Here is a 22,962-nt window from a genome sequence, read left to right as displayed (position 1 = left end):
CATAAAAGGGCATCTTTACATTAAGAAGCCACTCATCTAATTTAGATATGTTTGAATTATAGTTTCTTAAAGCTCCCAAAGTCTCAGTTATTTCTGCATAAACTAATAACAGTGCTACACAATATAAGTGTCAATTGTCAGATTCAAACTCAATCACTGTGAAGATTATTGAGATACCAGATGCATTGACTCTGCCATCACACAATGCATAATCTAGTTCTGGAAGCTCCAAAACTAAGTGGTTAAGAGTACAGGCTTTGAGGCAATACACATAGGCTTCTGAACTCATGGGTCTACTACCATCAAGCTATGTTGAGATCATTACATTTTCTTAGTAAGCCAAAATTTATCTTCTTAAATAGGATTTAGAAATATTAACCACAAGCTGTCATTGTAAGAACGAAATGAGATGATGTACATAGCACCTTTTGCATAATGTCTGGATTTTGTAAACTGTAGCTATTGTTATTGACACTGTTGTATTAGATACAATTCTAAGAACACGAGCAATAGTACATGGCATTCTGTGATAAATTCCAAGCTACTGGTATGTACAGTACATGTTCCACAAAGCAAAGCTCTAATCCTCTCTCTTCCACAGAGTTCTCCCTGAGGGAGTACATGGTGCAATTTTAAGAAATGCTTGTAAAGGATGACTGAATTGAGCGCTCCCCATCTGAAACGATTTTTCCCGTGTCTGAGCTTGTATCTGTTTAATGTCTATACTGTCTTGTTTCAGGCCTTAGAGTCACATTGCACTTTTCAATATTATTTCTTTTTCTATATTTTTTATTATACCGGGATACGTGTGCAGAATGTGCAGGTTTGTTACATAGGTATGCATGTGCCATGGAAGTTTGCTGCACCCATCAACCCATCATCTACATTAGGTATTTCTACTAATGCTGTCCCTCCCCTTGTCCACCACCCCACAACAGGCCCTGGTGTGTGATGTTCCCCTCCCTGTGCCCATGTGTTCTCACTATTCAGCTCCCAGTTATGAGTGAGAATTTGTGGTGTTTGGTTTTCTGTTCCTGTGTTAGTTTGCCGAGAATGATGGTTTCCAGCTTCACCCATGACCCTGCAAAGGACATGAACTCATTCTTTTTTATGGCTGCATAGTATTCCATGGTGAATATGTGTCACATTTTCTTTATCGAGTCTAATATTGATGGGCATTTGGGTTGGTCCCAAGCATTTGCTATTGTGAATAGTGCTGCAATAAACATATGTTTGCATGTGTCTTTATAGTAGAATGATTTATAATCCTTTGGGTATATACCCAGTAATGGGATTTCTGGGTCAAATTGTATTTCTAGTGCTAGATTCTTGAGGAATCCCCACACTGTCTTTCACAATGGTTGAACTAATTTACACTCCCACCCACAGTGTAAAAGCATTTCTATTTCTCTACATCCTCTCCAGCACCTGTTGTTTCCTGACCTTTTTAATGAGCGCCATTCTAACTGGCGTGAGATGGTATCTCATTGTGGTTTTGATTTGCATTTCTCTAATAACCAGTAATGATGAGTTTTTGTTCATCTATTTCTTGGCTGCATAAATGTCTTCTTTTGAGAAGTATCTGTTCATATCCTTTGCCCACTTTTTGATGGGGTTGTTTGTTTCTTTTTTCTTGTAAATTTAAGTTCCTTGTAGATTCTGGATATTAGCCCTTTGTCAGATGCATTGCAAAAATTTTCTCCCATTCTGTAGGTTGCCTGTTCACTCTGATGATTGTTTCTCTTGCTGTGTAGAAGTTCTTTAGTTTAATTAGATCCCATTTGTCAATTTTGGCTTTTGTTGCCATTGCTTTTGGTGTTTTAGTCATGAACTCTTTGCCCATGCCTATATCCTAAATGGCATTGCCTAGGTTTTCCTCTAGGGTTTTTATGGTTTTAGGTCTTATGTTTAAGTCTTTAATCCATCTTGAGTTAATTTTTGTATAAGGTGTAAGGAAGGGGTCCAGTTTCAGTTTTCTGCACATGGCTAGCCAGTTTTCACACCATTTATTAAATAGGGAATCCTTTCCTCATTGCTTGATTTTTGTCAGGTTTGTCAAAGATCAGATGGTTGTATATACGTGGTGGTATTTCTGAGTCCTTTGTTCTGTTCCTTTGGTTTATATATCTATTTTTGTACCAGTATCATGCTGTTTTGGTTACTGGTAGCCTTGTGATTTTTGCACATTGATTTTGTATGCTGAGACTTTGCTGAAGTTGCTTATCAGCTTAAGGAGTTTTTGGACTGAGACGATGGGGTTTTCTAAATATACAATCATGTCATCTGCAAACAGAGTTAATCTGATTTCGTCTATTCCTATTTGAATGTCCTTTATTTCATTCTCTTGACTGATTGCCCTGGCCAGACTTCCAATACTAAGTGGAACAGAAGTGGTGAGAGAGGGCATCTTTGTCTTGTGCCGGTTTTCAAAAGGAATGCTTCCAGCTTTTGCCCATTCAGTATGATATTAGCTGTGGGTTTGTCATAAATAGCTGTTATTACTTTGAGATATGTTCCATCAGTATCTAGTTGATTCAGTGTTTTTAGCATGAGGGGGTGTTGAATTTTATCAATTGCTTTCTCTGCATCTATTGAGATAATCATGTGGTTTTCGTCACTGGTTCTGTTTATGTGATGGATTATGTTTATTAATTTGTGTATGTTGAACCATCTTTGCATCCCAGAGATGAAGCTGACTTGATTGTAGTGGATAAGCTTTTTGATGTGCTGCTGGATTCAGTTTGTTGGTATTTTATTGAGGATTTTCCCACTGATGTTCGTCAAGGATATTGGCCTGAAATTTTCTTTTTTTGTTGTGTCTCTGCCAGATTCTGGTATCAGGATAGTGCTAGCCTCATAAAATAAGTTACGGATGATTCCCTCTTTTTGTATTGTTTGGAATAGTTTCAGAAGGAATGGTACCAGCTCCTATTTTTACCTCTGGTAAAATTCAGCTGTGAATCTATTTCGTCCTGGGCATTTTTTGTTTTTTGGTTTTTGGTTTTTGGTTTTTTTTTGATTGGTAGGCTATTAATTTCTGCTGAAAATTCAGAACTTGTTATTGGTCTATTCAGGGATTTGACGACTTCTTGGTTTACTCTTGAGAGGGTGTATGTGTCCAGGAATTTATCCATTTCATCTAGATTTTCTAGTTTATTTGCATAAAGTTGTTTATATTATTCCCTGATGGTGGTTTGTATTTCTGTGGGATCAGTGCTGATCTCCCCTCTATCATTTTTTATTGTATCTATTTGATTCTTCTCTCTTTTCTTCTTTGTTAATCTGGCTGGCAGTCTATCTATTTTGTTAGTTTTTTCAAAAAACCCACTCCTGGATTCATTGATTCATTTAAGGATTTTTTTGTGTCTCTATCTCCTTCAGTTCTGCTCTGATCTTAGTTATTTCTTATCTTCTGCTATCTTTTGAATTTGTTTGCTCTTGCTTCTCTAGTTCTTTTCATTGTGATGTTAGGGTGTCAATTTTAGATCTTTCCTGCTTTCTTCTGTGAGGAGTTAGTGCTATAAATTTCCCTCTAAACACTGCTTTAGCCTTGTCCCAGAGATTCTCATACATTGTGTCTTTTTTCTCATTGGTTTCAAATAACTTACTTATTTCTACCTTAATTTCATTATTTACCCATTAGTCATTCAGGAGCAGGTTGTTCAGTTTCCATGTAGTTGTGCAGTTTTGAGTGAGTTTCTTAATCCTGAGTTCAAATTTGATTGCACTGTGATCTGAGAGACTGTTATGATTTCCGTTCTCTTGCATTTGCTAAAGAATGTTTTACTTTCAATTATATGGTTGATTTTAGAATAAGTGTTATGTGGTGCTGAGAAGAATGTATACTCTGTTGATTTGGGGTGGAGAGTTCTGTAGATGTCTATTAGTGCCACTTGGTCCAGAGCTGAGTTCAAGTACTGAATATCCTTGTTAATTTTCTCTCTCGTTGATTTGTCTAATATTGACAGTGGGGCATTAAAATCTCCCACTATTATTGTGTGGGAGTCTAAGTCTCTTTGTATGTGTCTAAGAACTTGCTTTATGAATTTGGGTGCTCCTATATTGGGTGCATATATATTTAAGATAGTTAGCTCTTCTTGTTGCATTGATCCCTTTACCACTATGTAATACTCTTCTTTGTCTTCTTATTTTTGTTGGTTTAAAGTCTGTTTTATCAGAGACTAGGATTGCAACCCCTGCTTTTTTTTTTTCTTTCCATTTGCTTTATAAATATTCTTCTATTTCTTTATTTTGAGCCTGTGTGTGTCTTTGCACGTGAGATAGGTCTCCTGAATACAGCACATCAATGGGTGTTGACTCTTTATCCAATTTGCCAGCCTGTGCCTTTTAATTGGGGCATTTAGCTGGTTTACCTTTAAGGTTAATAATGTTATGTGTGAATTTGATCCTGTCATTATGATACTAACTTGTTATTTTGTCTGTTAGTTGATGCAGTTTCTTCATAGTGTCAATGGTCTTTACAACTTGGTTTGTTTTTGTAGTGATTGGTACTGGTTTTCCCTTTCCATATTTAGTGCTTCTTTCAGGAGCTCTTGTAAGGCAGGTCTGGTAGTGACAAAATCTCTCAGCATTTGCTTGTCTGTAAAGGATTTTATTTCTTCTTCACTTATGAAGCTTAGTTTGGCTGGATATGAAATTCTTGGTTGAAAACTCTTTTCTTTAAGCCTCACTCTCTTCTGGCTTCTAGGGTTTCTGCAGAGAGATCTGCTATTAATTAGTCTGATGGGTTTCCCTTTGTGGGTAACCTGACCTTTCTCTCTGGCTGCCCTTAACATTTTTTCCTTCATTTCAACCTTGGTGAATCTGACGATTATGTGTCTTGGGGTTGCCCTTCTCAAAGAGTATCTTTGTGGTGCTTTCTATATTTCCTGAATTTGAATGTTGGTCTGTCTTGCTATGTTGAGTAAGTTCTCCTGGATCATATTCTGAAAAGTGTTTACCAACTTGGTTCCATTCTCCCCATCACTTTCAGGTACACCAGTCAAACATGGGTTTGGTCTTTTCACATAGGCCCATATTTCTTGGAGGTTTTGTTTATTCCTTTTCATTCTTTATTTTTCTAATCTTGTTTTCACACTTTATTTTATTAAGTTGATCTTTAATCTCTGATATCCTTTCTTCTGCTTGATTGATTTGGGTGTTGACATGTGTGTATGCCTCACGAAGTTCTTGTGCTGTATTTTTCATCTCCATCAGGCCATTTATGTTCTTCTAAAAACTGATTATTCTAGTTAGCAAATCCTCTAACCTTTTATCAAGGTTCTTAGTTTCCTTGAATTGGGTTAGAACATGCTCCTTTAGCTCAGAGGATTTGTTATTACCCACCTTCTGAAGCCTATTTCTGTCAATTCATCAAACTCATTCTCCGTCCAGTTTTGTTCCATTGCTGGCAAGGAGTTGTGATCCTTTGGAGAAGAGGCACTCTGGTTTTTGGAATGTTCAGCCTTTTTGTGCTGGTTTAACCTCATCTTTGTGGATTTATCTACCTTTGGTCTTTGCTGTTGGTGACCTTCAGATGAAGTTTTTGTATGGTCATCCTTTTTGTTGATGTTGATGCTATTGCTTTCTGTTTGTTAGTTTTCCTTCTAACAGTCAGGCCCGTATTCTGCAGATCTGCTGTAGTTTGCTGGGGATTCACTCCAGACCCTGTTTGCCTGGGTATCACCAGCAGAGGCTTCAGAACAGCAAAGATTGCTGCCTGCTCCTTCCTCTAGAAGCTTTGTCCCAGAGGGTTACCCACCAGATTCCAGTCCGAGTTCTCCTGTATGAGGTGTCTGTTGATGTCTGCTGGGAGGTGTTCCCTATCAGGAGGCATGGGGGTCAGGGACCCACTTGAGGAGGCAGTCTGTCCCTTAGCAGAGCTCAAACACTGTGCTGGGAGATCCACTGATCTCTTCAGAGCTGGCAGGCAGAAACTTTTAAGTCTGCTGAAGCTGTGCCCACAGGTGTTCTGTTCCAGGGAGATGGGAGTTTTATCTATAAGCCCCTGACTGGGGCTCCTGCCTTTCTTTCAGAGATGCCCTGCCCAGAGAGGAGGAATCTAGAGAGGCAATTTGGCTACAGCGGCTTTGTGGTACTTGAGTGGGCTCTGCACAGTTCAAACTTCCCAGGCTTTGTTTACACTGTGAGGGGAAAACTGCCTACTCAAGCCTCAGTAATGGCAGACGCCCCACCACGCACTGAGCTCTAGTGTCCCAGGTCAACTTCAGACTACTGCGCTGGCAGTGAGAATTTCAAGCCAGTGGATCTTAGCTTGCTGGACTCTGTAGGAGTGGGATCAGCTGAGCAAGACCTCTTGGCTTCCTGGCTTTAGTCGCCTTTCCATGGGAGTGAATGTTTCTGGCTTGCTGGCATTCCAGGCGCCACTGGGGTATGAAAAAAACTCCTGTAGCTATTTTGGTGTCTGCCCAAAAAATGGTTGCCCAGTTTTGTGCTTGAAACTCAGGGCCCTTGTGGTGTAGATACCCAAGGAAATCTTCTGGTCTTTGGGTTGTGAAGTCCATGGGAAAAGTGTAGTATCTGGGCTGGATAGCACCTTCCCTCATGGCATGGTCCCTCACGGCTTCCCTTGGCTAGGGGCCCCTTTCGCTTTCCGGGTGAGGCGATGCCGCATCCTGCTTTGGTCCACCCTCCATGGGCTGCACCCACTGTCTAACCAGTCCCAGTGAGATGAACCAGGCACCACCCACCTTCTGCATTGGTCTCGCTGAGAGCTTCAGACTGGAGCTGCTCCTATTCAGCCATCTTTCAATATATTTTCTATAGGTACTTTCATCTCTTAAAGCTATTTAAATTGTTCACCTATTTAGATGCTGTCTCCCAAAGGATTTATTGGTTCTTAAGGGAAGGGGCTGTGTACTTTTCATATTTGTGTATTTCACCAAGTCTCACACATGGCATTGTGCACTGTAGGTGTTAAAATAAATTTGTTACTTTTGATTGTATTGAATTAATTTGCCTGGATTTGATTTTATAATAGGTCTAGGAGGATTTTCATAGGCAGATAATGCCTTTCATTCTTCTATGAGTATAACTGCATAATTCCATCATATTTTTTGTCACTGGAGATTTGGAGGGAGCAAATTGTTCTAGAATCAAAATAGTTGGTCTTTAGAAGAGAAAGGCACAATTTAAAATAGATGATTACTTACTATTAAAAAAAAAAAACTAAGAAAAATCTCACATTTAAAAATCTTTACTTTTTGTCTACAGCTGTCCAAGATGTTGTTAAGAATAATAATTGTAAAGCCTTTTAACAACTTCTTATATAAAGTAGTTGGCAGAAATAAATATTTAATGCTTTCTCCATCATTCCACCTTTGAAATTGCTTGTCCAGGGAGAAAAAAAAATCACATCACCATGTTTATATATTGAATGGCAAAATATTGAGAATATATTTCTATTTCTATTTTATTTTATTTTATTTTATTTTATTTTATTTTATTTTATTTTATTTTATATTTTCGAGACAGAGTCTTGCTCTGTCACCAGACTGGAGTGCAGTGGTATGATCTCAGCTCGCTGCCACCTCTGCCTCCTGGGTTCAAGCAATTCCTCTGCCTCAGCCTCCGGAGTAGCTGGGACCACAGGTGTGTGCCACCACACCTGGCAAATTTTTTGTATTTTAGTAGAGACAGGGTTTCACCATGTTGGCCAGGGATGGTCTCAATCTCCTGACCTAATGATCCACCCACCTCAGCCTCCCAAAGTGCTGGGATTACAGGTGTGAGCCACAGTGCCCAGCCTTATATTTCTACATAAGGAAGAAAAACAGGCAAAGAAATTACTTAGCAAAATAATACAGGTTGTTTATCGCCATCAACTTAGCCCAAGTAAACTTTACTTTTATTTTATTGTTTTTGTTATTGCATTGTTTTGGCATTACCAATTATTTAATAAATATTCCACCTTACCAGTATCTATAATAATGCTATTATAGACAGTAGGGTGAAGGGGAGCAGAGAGTGAAAACAGGAGATGGGGAACTCGGAGCTGACTTCAGAGTTTACAGTCAGATTGGGGAGGTGACATACAGGGTAGAGTCATGTATTCTTATGACTCATGAAGAAACAATGTTCTGATGTGAATTATACAGGCAGTGGTCCACTGGGAATATCTACTTGAAGTAGCTAAGATATGAACTGAACTTCGTTTAAGTAATTTGTCAATTCATTTGACTAATTCCCTTACTAGAATTGTTAAATCAAATAGGGAAGTCAAATAGACCAGACCAAGAAGATTGCTCCATTTCCTATATGGTCCACAAACAGAGCTTTTACCATTTATTTGCCATTAAAACAGTCTACAACAAATTGAATGGAAGGAAAATTTTAATTCTTTACTCAATTTATCCAAACTACATAGACACTTAGCTTTTCAGAGTAATAGTTTCTTAGTCTATTTCATTAATTCCAAAGGATGCTAAATTGTTTCAAGGATGAACCTGAGGAGAAGTTTTCCTGCTTAGGGAGATTTTTGTAAATCCTGCTAGTGACTGCTGATAACACGATATCCACGTGGCCATGCAATTGTGAAACCTCTGTGTCGTATGCTTGGATGTGTTTGCTGCACAATCATACTAGAAAAGGTTTGGACATCACTTCCCACACTTTTTAGTATAGAAAGATTTCTAAGAATTAGGGTTTGTAAAGGAGTAAATATTTAATGTAGATCATAAACACACATACACACAAAGACATGCATATAAACATATAAAGATACTTTACTTGAAAAGATCTAAATTTTAATGAGCACTTACCCTACACTGGTCCCAAGATGTTCACTCTGGCTCTAGGCATGGATTCTTGTGCTTGTCTTAAAGAAAAGGAGCCAAGGAAGGTAGAAACTTAGCAGAGGCTCCTTTGTTGGTTAGTACTACAGCTGGAATTTGATCCCAACTCTGATCCAGACTTTATGACGAGATCTCTTTCTGTTTCTTGAGTCACTTACAATTAAAACGAGGAAATTAAAAGGCAACCAAACTATAAATAGCAAAAAATTGATGGCACTGTTTATATTTTGATAAAGAGGAAGAGAGTATTTCCTGTGAGCCTGAGGTGCTTTAGAAAATGTTAGATGAAGGCTCAAATTTTGAAGCTCAGGGATATTTGAGAATGGAATAATCCTGAAATAAGCCAGCATGCCAGAAAATGTAATTATTTCTCCTGTTTTTTACTTCTTTTTGGCACTATTAACAATTGTAGAATTTATTATAGATACCATAAGTACCTTGCCATCAAGTGGATTACCTGTGGAGAAGACAAATGTGAATATAAATTAGGATGGAAGAAATCAATGGGAATCTGGAAACTGGAATCAGCATTTTATCCTTCCTCCACTGAGATCACATAAAAATGAGTAAGCACATCCTGCTTCCCCCTTTCTCTGCGTGCTGTCTTAGCAACATAAATAGTAATTGGTTGCTATAGTGATCTCAAGTTTGTGACTAGAACTGAGATATGTAGGTAACAGTGTCTGAAGGTGAGAAGATGAATACCCCTGCTGTGGAATGTGGGGTTTCGTAGGGTGATGGTCTTGGAGTATGAAAACTGGCAAATGTAGCCTCAGCTCCGAAAGCCTGGTAAATTTGTTAATTTTATCCTCATCATGTCTGACTAGTTCAATTCATCTACCTACAGAGGCTGGAGTGCCTTCATATAAGCTGGTCTCTGAAGCTGACAACTTCCATAAACTTGCAGTCAATGAGAAATACCAGTTATGGGCAGAATTTAGCACTTAATACACTTTTTATTTTATTGCTGAAAAGAGTTCGGTGGCACTAAGATGATTTAAGCCATCAATGAGATGCAGTGGAAACAGCCTAGTAAAATCACAGTCAGCCTGTGCCTCTTCTCCATGACTCACGGGTTTATTAAGAAATCTCATTCTTTAGGGCCCAGAGGATGAACAGCATTCCTCTAAGTCAAGACCCTTGTGCTTTAATTGGTGGCTGCCACCAATCAGCATCAGAGTGTGTCACGCAACATTTCCAGGTCTCCCTTTCCTCATTTATGAAGGAGATGATAACTGGGCCTCCCTCCCAGAGCTGTTATGGGTATTAAGGATTGAATTATTCTAAAGTACTTTGCAAATACAAGTGTTATATAAATGCTAAATACTAACCTATGGCTTTGATTTCATTAGCGCTTCCCATTTGAAAGTTATAAGGTGAATTCAATAGTACAATGTTCAACAGAGAACTCTTCCTCTGTAAAAAAAGTAAATATACACATATGTATGTATATGTGTACAGATAATAGGTACATTTATATGTGTATGTCTATCGGTATACAGTAATTGTTATGTTTGCTTGTTTATTTAATTAGTGATTACCTGGATATTCAATAGGACTTTTTCTGTAGTCCAAGAATTGTCAAGTGGCCAAAAACAGACAGAAAAAGAGTCATCATGTAACTATTAGGGGGTTTGGAAACCCTTGCAGATCATATTTAGAAACAGAAGAGCAGGGTTAGCTACTCTCCCATCACATATTCTCTACTGTCCTCCCTCAGCCTATATGAAAGAGAAAGAGAGGTTGGGGGGAGTTATTTAGGATGTGAGTAAGAAAAAGAGTGCAGGGATTCTTCTGTCTCTACCTTAAGTCAAGGGAAAATGGGAGGCTATGCATCTACCTCACTGAAAGTATGGTGCTAAAGGGCTCAAAGGGATTCACTTAGAGGAAGACATAGCAGGAAGAAGGGGTATCTCTTTCTTTTTTAATCTGTTGGACATATGTGTGGGCTGAGTTTCTGTGACTATTTATGCAGGGAAAATTGGAGAGGACAGACTGGAGAGAAGGGGCCTTAATGAAGGGCTTACAGTCCTGCTATTTGGCTTGGCACGAGTATATGAGTATCTCTTGGCTGAAGAGAAAGTATGAAAGGTAGTCATGTTTGAGCCATCTTGCCAGTACCCAACCCAAAAGAGTTGGCCAATGGACAAGGAGATTCCAGCAACAAGTGGCTCTTGGACAGACTTACAGTGCCTATAGCGGAGAAGTTCTGGTGAGGTCACAACACACAGGATCACTGGCAGCAGAAACTATGCAGTGAAGAGTTCCAGTAAGATTCCGCAAAGAACTCACACTCAAGTCATACAGTGGAATGGACATCTGCATGCCTGCTACACTGAGGCAATCAGTGTACCATATTTTGGCCATTTTCGGCCTCTCTTCTCCCTCTTCTTCACAATTGGGGAATAGAGATCAAAAGGAAGAAAAAGTGGAGGATATCATGTCCTACACTCTGACTCCTCTATGCTCCTAATCATTAGGTCTCAAGCTCATCTACCTCACGGAGAGTGAGAGGAAAGGAGAATTAAGTTCCATATGAGATTTAAATTTGACACTAAATGAGAGGGGGCTTTCTAGAACTTAAATGTTTGACAGGTGATTAGATTGACCAGAAATATCATGGGCATGATGGAAAAGAGAGATTTTACAATGTCTGGGTAAAGGCAGTGATTGGGAAAAAATAAACCTGCTTTCTGGCTATTTAATAAAAATATACATGTAATATGGCCAGGTGCAGTGGCTCACACCTGTAATCCCAGAACTTTGGGAGGCCAAGATGGGTGGATCACTTGAGGTCGGGAGCTTGAGACCAGTCTAGCCAACATGATGAAAACCTGTCTTTATTAAATATACAAAAATTAGCGAAGCATGCTTGCACGCACCTGTAATCCCAGCTACTCGGGAGGCTAAGGCAGGAGAATCGCTTGAACCCCAGAGGCGGAGGCTGCAGTGAGCTGAAATTGTGCCACTGTACTCTAGCCTGGGTGACAGAGTGTGACTCCATCTCAAAAATAAACCAAAACATATATATATATAATATATATATGTATGTATACACACACACACACGTAACAAAAAGAGTTTATAGATTCTTCACTGTGCATCTCTTCCAGAGTAATTTCTGTTTGCTATATATTTCAGTTCTTTAATAAAAACAAAAATACACAACACAGACCACAGAAAATAAGCACTCTCTTTGTTCCTGCTTTGAGGTCAGGCCTTTATGTGTATACTCACCTCCTAAAACAAAAGGGCTAAAAACAACACACAACAATCACAAACATGAAACACTGAAAAAAGAGAAAAACTCCAAATAAAAGATTAGTTCAGTTTTTAAGATCAAAATACACATTATGGAACACAAAAAACAACCATGCTTATATAATCTGAACAATCTGGAATGTATTAGGCAGTTGGGCTTATTAGGCAAAGTAAGGGATCATCAAAGTGATATGACTATTCATTTACAGTGATAAACGAAGTAGAAACTTGAGAGCCTGAACAGAGTACAGCAAGGAGGCAAATGTCACAATTCAGTAAAGCATATATTTGTATTTTTTATTTTCATTATAATGAAATGAATATTTTGAATATCTTATTAAAATTTTTATTGTATTTTAAGTTCCGGGATACATATGCAGGATGTGCAGGCTTGTTACGTAGGTAAACATGTGCCATGGTGATTTGCTGCACCTATCAACCCATTGCCTGGGTGTTAAACTCCGTATGCATTAGCTGTTTTTCCTGATGCTGTCCCTTTCCCACTTCCCCAACAGGCCCTGGTGTGTGTTGTTCCCCTTTCTGTGTCCATGTGTTCTCATTGTTCAGCTCCCACTTATAAGTGAGAACACGTGGCATTTGGTTTTCTGTTCCTGTGTTAGTTTGCTGGAGATAAAGGCTTCCAGTTCTATCCATGTCCCTGCAAAGGACATGATCGTGTTCTTTTTTATGACTGTGTAGTATTCCACAGTGTATATGTGCCACATTTTCATTATACAGTCTATCACTGATGGACATTTGGGTTGATTCCATGTCTTTGCTATTGTGAATAGTGCTGCAAATGAACATACGCTTGGTTTTGATTCATTATTTAGACTGGCATTCTCATCTGTTAGTGTTTAATTAGTGTGATGATCTTCATTATATCACTGAGAATAAAATGGCCAGGATTTGTATGTAAGCAGAAAATTTTGAAAGGTGATACTAATGAATGCTTGGTATATGACCAATGCACCTTTAAGAAATTTACATAAGTTACAATATTTAATGTTCACAAAAAGTATATGAAGTGGGTACTGTTGTTTCCATGTAATAGAGGAGGAAACTGAGGCCCTAAAAATTTCAGTGGCTAGCCAAAAACACAGTGATACTGTGATTGGCTTGTTTTGTTGTCTAATTAAACAGGCCTTTATAAATTCCATTGTTGAAGAGTAAATCGTTAAAATGCCGACTTTTTGTATTGTTTCATAAGGCATATACCTTTGAACCTACTTCATGATGTATGACTCATCTTTGCTTCTTAACCCTGCAGCTAATAATGCTGCTGGGTAAAATCAAAATTATACATCAAGGCAGATTGAGACCACTGTAAATCGGTGACCAGGCAACCTTATCTAGGCCCTTGATGCTGCCCAAAGACCTCATAAGATGTTAAAAATTAATATTAATTTTTAAAATATATTGACTTTTAAAAACTATTATATGGCTTTTAAAGTTCCTCAAAACTTCCTTTAACCTCTTTGCTCCTGCTAGCCCAGCACTGGAGATCTGGCTTGTTTGATAAAGGAGCAGCCCATTTTCAATTGTACTGGCCTCTCTTTAGATCAATAATAGGGATTTTTGAGCGGGGTTATTCAGGAGAGATGAATGCAAAGCCCTGAGGAAAAGCCTTGTAGCACCCTCCTTTTAGGAATGGGTCCATATAATGTGTGCGGATAAGTCTAAATCTATAGCTTTAAGTTATTGTAAAAGTAGATATACAATATTCATTTGGGTTTTTTTAATGATTTTAAAACAGTGTGTTAATTGTGGAATATATAACAAAAATACATAAAAGAAAATGTAGTCATAAACCATGTGCCCAGAAATAATCAGCACTAAGTCACTATAGAGATCAAGGATGGCTAAGGTGCCTGCTACTGTGAGGGACACAGGGCAATAAATGGGTAGTGGGACTGAAAATAGAACTAATTACATGAGCAAATAACTATGAGCAGAAACATTTCTGACCTTATGATTGATAAAAACAATGTGATTCAGATATCATAGGAAAAGATAAGTGAATTTCTTCTTTGTATGCATGTGTATCTGTGTGTGTCCCAAGACCTTTGTCGCCCAGGCTGGAGCTGCAGTGGCCGGATCTCAGCTCACTGCAAGCTCTGCCTCCCGGGTTTACGCCATTCTCCTGCCTCAGCCTCCCGAGTAGCTGGGACTACAGGCACCCGCCACCTCGCCCAGCTAGTTTTTGTATTTTTTTTTTTTTAGTAGAAACGGGGTTTCACCATGTTAGCCAGGATGGTCTCGATTTCCTGACCTCGTGATCTGCCCGTCTCGGCCTCCCAAAGTGCTGGGATTACAGGCTTGAGCCACCGCGCCCGGCCCCGAAGACATTTTTAATCTTTGAAGACTTCTCCTCCACGTATGCCGTTTCCCAGAACCAAGGCTATACCATAGCTCTGGTTTTACTGTCAATAGAGGAAGAAAGCCACATGCGTAGTGAAGGCAACATTTGAAGTCTTTGAAAAGGGTCTATTTTTGTAGACTCACAAGCAAGACAACTGGTGATGTCCTAATCAGTCCAGTTTGTACTGTAATTTTTCTCATTGGAAATTATGTTTTCATATGATTATAAAACATATCTTTAGGTTACCAAAATAATAATATTATATCATGATTGGAAAAATAGTCTCAAAAATATCTCTCAATGTGTTTCCCTGAAGTGTAACAAAAATATCTCTCAATGTGTTTCCCTGAAGTGTAACAAAGTGTAACAAATATACATTTGTTACAAGTGTAACAACTGTAAGAAAAAAATTTATTTGGTGATCTCAAGGAGAAACTAACCAAGCAAGATCCTTTACTGCAGGACTTCTCAGGGCATTGAAAATACTAATGTGAATTTTGAGTCTTCTAGATGGGATATGATGCATTTCAATGTGTTTCTTGTTCATTTATTATTCATTCAGTAAATATGTATTGAGTGCCTATTTTGTGCTAGGTGACATTCTGGGCATTGGAGTTCAGCAGCCAATAGGACAGACCGACCGCCTAATAAAAACCACTCCAGTGTAAGATGCTGACCTATAGTAGAGGAATAGGACAGCTGCTTATCTTTCTGTTGTTTCAAGCCAAGGAAAATGTTAACCAGAGAAACATTTGTGAGAAGAAGAGGGGATTATCAGCAGGAAGCCAGGCATCTGCCTACCTTTTTCCTTTCTGATAATTAACCATCATCTCTGTACTTTCTCATCTTCTTTGTATTGATCTTTCATCATATAATGGCCACAAATAGCAAAAGGAAGGCTTAATAACAAACCTTAAAATGAATAAATAATTACAGCCACTAATCTTCCTCAGCCAACTGATTATTTGTTCAGTGACACTATTACATAAAACGAGGTTTACATAATTTAAAAGAACATCACCATGCAGTTTTTAGAGCTTTTAATCCATTTGTCCTTTCTTTTGATACCCTTAAAAGCAATAGAAAGATATGTTGGTGGTGGACATGTAGGGAATGAGGGAACGGTTCTACATAGACAGAGGAGTCTTTAAACCAAGAATGTGCATCAATTTAAAACTAAATGTACTTTTTACACTTTAAATTTTAATATTCAACCCATTTCATAATGAGTATGATTATTACCTCTCTAACAAGTCTAATCTTATCACAAAAATATTGTCTACATGTGATACTATCTGGTCATCTGTCTTTAGTCATCATATAGATATTTTGATACCCATTTTCTATCTATACACTTCATTTATAATGTCTTTGGTATTGTGAGAATAAAATCCTTCATGATATTATTTCAGTATACATAAAAAAATTTCTAACGATACTGTCCTTCAAGAATTGTTTGTGTGTCCCCTGAAGCAGAGTCCCAGCAGACACAAATGCAGCTCTGGCCCTCGTGTGAGGAGCTTGAACTGGCTATGATTCTATGAGCAAGGTCGAGAAGAAAGCTGCCAATCCAGACACTAATTTTAGAAATATTTCATAGGAAAGGTATGTAAAAATCTAATTTTTTGAAATAGCTGTCTTATGATCCCAGAGTTTACTTTTGCAATATACATTTAAAAATGTGAAAGCATCTAAGAAACTGACGTTCTACATTAAAACTCAACACATATTTACTGAGTACCTAAGAAGTGCCAAGTACTGTATTTTATCTCACGTTTCTTTGTCTGTGCACCAGCTTTGCCATTTCTCTCTCTCCCACTTCTGGCCAACCACCTTTGATTTTCCTAGTCTGAATTCTCAAATAACTCTAGTTTGAACAGGGACAGTTTATCTTGGATCTTCTATGTCCCAATTTACATAATATTTAAATGAATCCCATAGCAGAGCATCCTGATTTTCTTAATTCTAAATTCTTGATTTTCTTAATTCTGAATTCCTGATTTTCTTAATTCTAAATTCTAAAAATGTGTCTTTTTGATCCTGTTCATGGGTCTGAGTGTGGCTAGATTATGATGTGCTGACTCTTGGTTATGGCAGAAGATATCTGGATTGAAATTCTCCCTGAAAAGGGAAAGTTAACAGAAATCAGCTAGGGTGTTTGGATTGCAAGTAACAGAAATTTCAGTGGCATATTCATTCTTCCTTCAGGAAAATAGGAAAATGGCTTTTTGTATTCCAGGTTTTACATCTGGAATCCACAACAAGAAGAAGGAACATCTCTTTCATGTAACATTTTTAGGAGCAACGACAACTTTGCCCAAAGCACCTAACTGGCTTTTCTCTAAGATCTCATAGATCAGAAGTGGGTCAGGAGCACCTTTCTAAACTCACCACTGCCATAGAAATCCCAATTAACACGCCAGGTATGATTACTGGCTGACAAGTCAGAATATGTTCCCAGTCTGAGGGAGACGACTCGCTCCCTGTCTTAATTTAAGAGAAGAGTCAATACAAACAACATTGGAACTCTGTTAAGAATGTGCATCTTAAAATAAATCTATTATTTCTTATGTTATTCTGCCATTAACTTCTCTCCTATGAGGAATTAACACCAAAGTGCTACTTAGTGAATTCCCCAAATTAACTGAGATCCATAGATGCTGGCCCAATAAAAGATAGCCCAAATGTACAACAGCACTAATCATCAGTGAAATGCAAATCAAAACCATAACGAGATACTATTTCAATCTATTGGTTAGAATGAATATTCTCAAAAAGACAAAAGAAAACCAGTGTTGGCAAAGATGTGGAGAAAGAGGAACATGTACTCACTGTTGGTGGGATTGTAAACTAGTACAGCCATTATGGAAAAGAAATCAGTATGTCAAAGAGATCTCTGCATTCACATATTTATTGCATCATTATTTACAATAGCCAAGACATGAAATCGATGTAAGTGTTAAACAACAGATAAATGGATAAAGAAAAGGTGGTATATATGCAAAATGGAATACTGTTCAGTCATAAAAAGAATGAAATCCTGTCATTTACAACAACAGTAAAGACGAACCTGGAGGACATGCTAAGTGAAATAACCAGACACAGACAGACAGACACTGCATAATCCCACTCATATGTGGAATCTAAGGAAAAAAGTTAACATCATAGAAGCAGAAAGTAGAACAAGAGTTACTACAGACTGCTGAGGGGAGGGGAAAGGGGATAACAGTGAAAGATCACAATAAGAAGAAATAAATGTTGGTGTTCTATTGCATAGTAGGATGACTATGTAATATACTATTTTAGTTAACAGTAAAATATTGCATACTACAAAATAGCTAGAAGAGGGGCTTTTGAAAGTTCTCACAACAAAAAATAATAAATGCATAAGATGATGGATACATTAACTATTTTGGTTGGATTGGAGTAGTTACAACATAGATATATATTGGAAGATCAAATTGTATCCCACCAATATGTACAACATGTTTATTAAAAGAAAATAATTTTTTCGCCGGGCGCAGTGGCTCAAGCCTGTAATCCCAGCACTTTGGGAGCCGAGATGGGTGGATCACGAGGTCAAGAGATTGAGACCATCCTGGCTAACACGGTGAAACCCCGTCTCTACTAAAAAATACAAAAAACTAGCCGGGCGAGGTGGCGGGCGCCTGTAGTCCCAGCTACTCTGGAGGCTGAGGCAGGAGAATGGCGTGAACCTGGGAGGCAGAGCTTGCAGTGAGCTGAGATCCGGCCACTGCACTCCAGCCTGGGCGACACAGCGAGACTCCGTCTCAAAAAAAAAAAAAGAAAATAATTTTTTACAAAAGATAGCCCAAGCTTCATAATGTTATACTGGGTGTCTCGATTTCATAATAAATAAGACTGATTGAGTTTATGTCAATTTGTGTATGTATAAGTATATATGTTACTTAACAACCTAGAGATCTTGGGCAACTCATTTCACAGTTCTTGAAAGAGTCAGTTACCAAGTGTGCATGTATCTATGGGTGCGGGGGGGGTGGGTTGTGTGTGCGGGGGAGGTTGGGGGTGTCATACAATTTGCCCAACATCCTTACCAGACTTTTTAGAAGGAATGATGTTTGCAGAAGGGTTGAGGCTGTGAATGGCTATGCAAATGTATGCCATTATCATACCCCTTTCTCATTAACACTCCCAAATCCCTCATGCAGATACAAAATGTCCACAGGAAAAACATATTTTTTTCATACAAATAAATAAAAATATATAAAAGAATGGTTCGATTAAAACTGGCTGGTTTGAGATTTGGTCTTATTTTGAAATGAGGTCAGCCTGGTTGGGTTTTGAATTTCAATAGAGAAATTTTGCATGGCTCTCTGAGTTATACAAAGATATTTCAAATGTTGGGAAAAAGAAAGCCCCTCACAGATAGCAGCAGGAATCACACTGGCAGAGTTGAAGGAAGTAGAGAAACAAATGCAAAATGAGGAGAACAAATACATATTTTCTCTCAGGGTGTTCAAAGAGCAGGAGAATAAAGGAGACAAAGGGAGGCTATGATAGAAGCCAACTGATACCGCACCTGCAGAAAGAGGAGGGCTCCCTGCTGAAAGGAGCTGAGTGCAAGAAGGGTGCTCAGGGGCCACGGGGACCATGTGGAGCAATGACAAGGAAATGGTGCTGAGAATCCAGTCTCCTGGGGTTTTGTCCAGGCCTTGCTCTTATCAACTCTTTTGACTTTGGACATGTCATGGCATATCTAGGACTGAAGTTTTCTCAACTGTGAAATGAGAAGTCTGAGTGAGAATAGACTGTTTCTCAAAGCAAACCTGGTTCACTGCAGAAGGTCAGATCAAGGATTATACATGCCTCACTCACTGTACATACCATTGTTGCTGCCCCAAGAAGCCTCAAGATACATAAAATGAGGCCATACAGGCCAAGTTTTCTTATGGATGGGGGTGCTCACAAAAATGGAGATCAAAGTTTTGAGATGCAAATATAACGTCATCTTTTCTTAACATAATGCAATGGAGTTTTTAAATGTTTAAACTCGAAGGCAGAAAGAAATAGCATTTTTATAACTACCTTATTGGAAAGTAGGTTTTCAAAAATGTCCAGAAAGATAATGGAAATTTCATAAGCATGATCCTCTGCTGACGGTTGTGATTTCAGTAGGGCCTAGATTTGAGCCCTGCAATCTTTTTACAAAGATCGACCCATGTTATTCTTACGAGTGCCCCAGATGAGAGCCAAGGCCCTAAAGGAAAAGATGGCTAACATGCCTGGATTCTCCAAAAAAAGTATATTGTCCCTGATATTATTCATCATATGGCTACACAAAGCCAATGGCAAAATTATTTTTAGAATTCAGGTCTAGAATATAAAATAATATGTACAGTTTAGCTATTAACCTATCTACTAGACATAATTAAACATTATACAATTGAAAAATATATACCAATACTTTTTAAAAATGTGCTTCTTTGATGTTCAGATTATAAGTGATTTTCAACTTATTTCAACAATTATAAATGATTATTCAACTATTTACCTCAGTTTCAAGAAATCTCAAAAGCAAATTTAAAACTCAAGTCATGGCAACTAGATAGACAAGTTTTAATTCATATTTTATCTTCCCTTTATCATTGAAGCAGATTTTTAAAAATTATACATTATTATTTCGAATATACATTTTAGTATAAATTTCTTTACTGCCATAGTGTAAAACATAAAAGAAAAGAACAGAAGAGAAAGTGTAGGAGCAATGAATAAAGGGAAGAAATGATGTCTTTAAAAGGGGAGGATGAAAACAAGAGGAAAGAAAAGAAGGAAATGAGATGGCAAGAAGGAAAGCATAGCAGGCTCATTTAAGAGGAACTCCTCTGAGCCTGCTGCTGTCATACATTCAAAACACCTGTGTTTGGAAAGGACCAAGTCATTTTCAGCCGAAGTGAGGGGTGCTTCAACAATGAGAACCAGAATGTGAGGTCAGGGGATGCTTCATGTTCTAAGTTGTGAACCTGTCAACAGAGTTTCTCATGATGTGTACTGAATGGGCATGCTGAGATTTCTTCAGAGTACCCATTTCCATTAAGAAATACATCTTCTAATTCCAGATAAGGCAGTGGGTAAGAAACACCTAGGTTAGTGTGACTTCAGCAATCTCCTCCTAGAACCATACCTTCTATTTACTGAAATGATTCTGAATTAAGCCTGGGAGTTGCTTATCAACTAAATTTCCTGAAGCAAAATGTCAGTATAGCTTTATTCATAAAAGTTCTTTTTATCAGGGAGAGAAAAGTTGAAAATCAGATGTTCTAACATCATGTAAGTAATAACCCCAAAATGGCTTGATTTGCAGAAAGACAGACTGTGGAAACTCTCCTAACATTTCCCACTTGTGTAGTTTCCCCAAATCAGTTTTACACAAATAGAAAGGTGTGCAATCTGCCAGTTAATATTAATGTGCTCATTTGCAAGTGCGTTAAAATAACACGACATATCTGAGACTGGCCTCTCTGACCACTTTGGTCAGTGGTGATTCATTAAGTGGTCACTCCTTAAGAGAGTAGTACTTGCTTGAAATGCTATTTCTATTTGAAGACCTTTGCTAGGAATTTACAAATTTTCAGTAGGAATCTATATCATAGTTAGGTAGACAGGTTTGTCATGTGTGTTTGTGTGTGTTGAAGGGAGGCTGGGTGGACACAAGTAAAGAGAAGAAATGAGGTCACTTTAGTTGAAATAAATAAATTCAGAATTGTTCAGCTGATGCAAGAATGAGTTTGAATTGAGGGTAAGGTGGGTTTTCAAATAAATGGTTAATAGTGTACTTGTGCAGAGCTCGGTGGATTTCTTGAAATCCACTCTAGAGTTAACAAGTTAACCCATTTTGGGGGACACATACCACATTTCAGTATTATTTTAGGTTTCAGCACAATAGTGCAGAGGACAAAACAGAAAAAAAAAAATCCCTGCAGTTGTGGAGACAGACAATGAACAGGTGAGTAAATAAATTTATAGAATGTCTGGCAGTGAGAATGGGTAGGTTCAAAGCGCGTACAGTGAGACAGAGGTGACTTGGGCGGCCACTTTAGATGAGGGTGGTCAGGGTGATCATCTCTAATAAGGTGACATTTAGGAGGAGACCTAAGAAAGTGAGGGAATGAGTCACATAGACATCTGGAGGAAGAAAAGCTCAGAGAAAGCAGTGAGAAGGCCCGGAGGGAAGAGTGTATTAGGCTTGTCTTGAGGAAGAGCAAGAGGGCCTACCCCAGGGTGTGGGCAGAAGGCTGTGGTAGATTACCAAGGTTCTGGTAGACCATGTAAGGACCTTGGCATTGCCTCTAGGCAGTTTTAGGAGGAGAATTTACCAGCTTGACCAGTTCTGAGTCGTTTTTATTTTATTTTATTTTTTAATGGTCACTTTGTTGTATGAAGAGTAAACTGCAGGGGCCAAAGGAAAGTGTTCAGAGAGCAATTAGGGAAAGCTTTAAAATAAAAAGTATAAAAAACTGGGCCGGGCGCGGTGGCTCAAGCCTGTAATCCCAGCACTTTGGGAGGCCGAGGCGGGTGGATCACGAGGTCAGGAGATCGAGACCATCCTGGCTAACATGGTGAAACCCCGTCTCTACTAAAAAAATACAAAAAACTAGCCGGGTGAGTTGGCGGGCGCCTGTAGTCCCAGCTACTTGGAGGCTGAGGCCGGAGAATGGCGTAAACCCGGGAGGCGGAGCTTGCAGTGAGCTGAGATCTGGCCATTGCACTCCAGCCTGGGTGACACAGCGAGACTCCGTCTCAAAAAAAAAAAAAAAAAAAAAAATACAACTGGCATTGGGAAAGAGTGGAGATAGTGAGAATGATGAAATCCTGGAGATATATATTATTTATTTATTTATTTATTTATTTATTTATTTATTTATTTTTTGAGACAGAGCCTCCCTCTGTCACCCAGACTGGAGTGCAGCAGCACGATCTTGGCTCACTAAATGATCTTGGCTCACTGCAACCTCTGCTTCCAGCATTCTAGTGACTCTCCTGCCTCAGCTTCCCGAGTATCTGGGATTACAGGTGGCTGCCATCATGCCTGGCTAATTTCTGTATTTTTGCAAAATACAAAATGGGGTTTCACCATCTTGACCAGCCTGGTCTCAAACTCCTGACCTCAAGTGATCCACCCGCCTCAGCCTCTCAAAGTGTTGGGATTACAGGCATAAGCCACAGAACCCAGCCTGATCCTGGTTATATTTTAAAGTTAATGCCAGCAGAATTTTTGAGCGATTGTGTGTGGGCAATGAGATAAAAAAGAGATGACAAAGATAATTGGATGCATCCACAACTTTTGCCTTTTTTTTTTTTTTTTTTTTTTTTCCTGCCACATGTGCTAAATAAAGAATCAAGATTTTGGACCAAATCTTTCTCCTTTTGGGCTGCTCTTAGAATTGGCATACAGATAACTTTTAATGTTCCATGTCAACATTCTTTTCCATATGAAGTATCGTGATACATTTCTAGATATACTTCAGATACAATTCTACCCAACAC

The sequence above is a fragment of the Chlorocebus sabaeus genome, chromosome 18 (assembly GCF_047675955.1).
Source record: "Chlorocebus sabaeus isolate Y175 chromosome 18, mChlSab1.0.hap1, whole genome shotgun sequence".
Lineage (NCBI taxonomy): Eukaryota > Metazoa > Chordata > Mammalia > Primates > Cercopithecidae > Chlorocebus > Chlorocebus sabaeus.
Note: the sequence above shows the minus strand (reverse complement) of the source record.